The sequence below is a fragment of the Numenius arquata genome, chromosome 13, assembly GCF_964106895.1.
Source record: "Numenius arquata chromosome 13, bNumArq3.hap1.1, whole genome shotgun sequence".
In the NCBI taxonomy this organism is placed as follows: Eukaryota; Metazoa; Chordata; class Aves; order Charadriiformes; family Scolopacidae; genus Numenius; species Numenius arquata.
In genome coordinates this window covers 6340783-6343674 of record NC_133588.1, presented here as the reverse complement: position 1 = coordinate 6343674, position 2892 = coordinate 6340783, and positions in this window count along the sequence as shown.

Here is a 2892-nt window from a genome sequence, read left to right as displayed (position 1 = left end):
TAGTTCTGTTGTGCACTGAGCAAGGCTGTTTACAGGTTTTATGAACAGCCATACTTACAGTAAGTAGGCTAACAGGGAACTAAGAACAAGTGAAAACAAAACTGAAATACACTGATGGTTTTGTTCTATGTGCAGTTGAGATGCCACCCTGGGTGTCCCTCTACCACAGAATAGCATTGCAACAGCTCCACCCACTCCCCTCAAGGAAAATTCAGACCATACTGGTTGTTTTTCATCTTCCCTGTTAACAAGAGATTCAGTGTTTCAAACTCAAAGCTGAAGGGACAATAGAACCCAAAACCAGAAAAAAAAGAACATTTGGCCTTACTTGGTATCATTTACAGGAACTTTAGCTGTGACAACTTGCTTTAACATCCAGCAATAAGCTTCTGCCACCAAAATAAATTGTTGAGCTTGTCCTCTATCTGGGAAAAAATGGTAAGATTACAGGTTTTAGATAGCTACTATTCCCAGCTAGGCTTCTTGTGTCATAAAAAGTAATCAGCTACTTCTCTGCCAAACACTTGATGCTATGGTCTTCTTTAATTCCTTCCAAATTGGATGTTTAGCACAGCAGTGAAGAGCACATCAGCATTTAGAAGCATTAATATAGTTCCCTAACCCACTGCTAGCTAGTGATGTTTACATACTTCACCACGTCTCCCACACTAGATAGTAATCAACACGGTACTTATCTTTTGCTGCCCCTGCAATGTCATACTCCAATTTCTACCATCTTCTTTCCTTGTGACAAACAAAATGAAAACAAAAATGTATTTCTTTATCTGCACTTTTGTACTGCACAATTGGATTCAGTTTTGAGTATACTAATATGCAAAGAAGACATAGAATGTTTGTATTGCTCTTGGCCCATTTCCTGGATTCTCCTGATTGCCTTTAGAAAAAGGGTTAAGAAATTGACCCGAAGTTCCTCTGTCTCACTCCAATGTACAATTAACCAGAATTACCCAATTCACCACCACTGTCCTCCTTGGGATCCCATCCCTGTTAAGGAAAAGCCATTCACTGGCCTTTTTCCTTATTAGTTATTAAAATGATACCAACTCCAATCAGTGACAACAGGCTTTAGGAACCTGCCAAAGTTTTTATGGGGACAAAACTTGGTGATGACATAGCACTTATTAGGCAAGCACTGCTTCTTGGCAAAAACGTGGTGGTGAGAATGACTGCTCACCTCACTAATTGCCCACTCATTTTTACAGGGAAAAAAATATTAAGATTTGTCTATTTGGATGTAGAAACATATTCAAAATATCCTCACTTGTGTTTTTAAGATGCTGCAAGAACTGTTCCTAATCCTTTTCTTTTGCTCTTGCTGCAATCATCTTTGAGCTTGCTCCTGGTGAGGGAAGAGCAAGGCTTTTCATTCTGTTTCTGACTTCACAATACCTGTGAAAGGGCCACGCCAGAAGACAGACTTTCAACACCCTGATTTCCTCAGTATATTTCAGCTCTTTTGCATTTAAGCAAATACTGAGTTCACAACCCAGGGAACTGGAGAGAAAGCCACTATACTTACGGTTTAGGGTAAGGCTCAGTACATCAGAAGTTTGACATGGACTCTGTAGCCCACATTTTCTTTAGAGTATAATTTGATTTTACTAATGTGAACACTTGGCACCAGACCCCTGTTAAAAGGAAAGTATAACAGACTTAAACGTGTACAGAGACATAAAGTAATCTTCACTTTGCTCCTGCTCTTGAAAGTGTTTCTATTGGTCAGCTTTCATAAATAATTTTCTTTTTTTTCACTTTACTTTTAGGATAGATCCCAGAACAGATTTAAAGGAGTGGAGCTGACCGTTAACTGCAGTGTATTAGCTCTGCACACGACAGCAAGCCATTTCCATATAAACAGAATCACATTCGGTTCATAGCTTACCACAGCATTCAGATTTAGAACAGGCGGGGCAAAGACAAACAGGTAACAGCACAGACTGTTAAAGATACTAAAATTATTCTGAATGAGTATTGACGACCAAAAGAATTTCCAATTTAAAAACCAAGGTATGTATCACAGGTCACTTAAAACATTATAAGAATCTTCTGTTAGGAGAGTTGTGAATTTACACTTTCTATCTGAAACCTTCCCCTCTTAACTACTCTAGCATAGCATCTCTCAACCTGGATGAAAAGGCAAATGGATTTTCTTGGTTTATTTTCATTCCACAGGCACCAAGATTTCACCCATATATACAAAGCTTCTTAGCTGCCCATAATACCAGAAGGCTGCTTAGTATCCGGAAGTTACTCATATAATGCACAACTTTATCCACAGCACTCTTACAATTACTTTTATCTGCCTTGCATTTAATCTTTCTTTATGTAAGAAGGAGCACTTCAGAATAGTCAGAAGCCTTCCTGCTGATCAACACCAACCAACAGATGCGTAACGCCACCTTGTGACAGTACTTCAGCGATACACCGAGCATCCACTGCTCCCGTACACTCATCTTCAAACTGCTGGCCAGTTTGAAGAATATAGCCTATTTCCAAAATCCACGATGCAGGCTTAAGGAAAGCAGGTTCACATATGCACTACGTAGAAGTCTTCATATCTGAAAATATTAAAAGGGTCTGTTTTATTTCCATGGAGAAATATTTCCAAGTTCGTAAGTGAATTGTCTAGCTACAAACACCAACGTAATATCTGAAAAGTGCATGGCTTATGTTATAGTATGTTATGCGTGCATCTGGAAAATTTATCTGAAGCTGTAAGAGTAAATTTTAAGCCTCTGACATGATTTTTCCCTTTTGAGGAAAGGGGTTTTTAAAAAGTGCTAAGACACTGTTTAAAGTGGTAACAGTTCATTAGAACTGCTACTGCTCTAATAAGCAATTCAAGTGAAGCAGAAGATTTGTTTTTTTTTT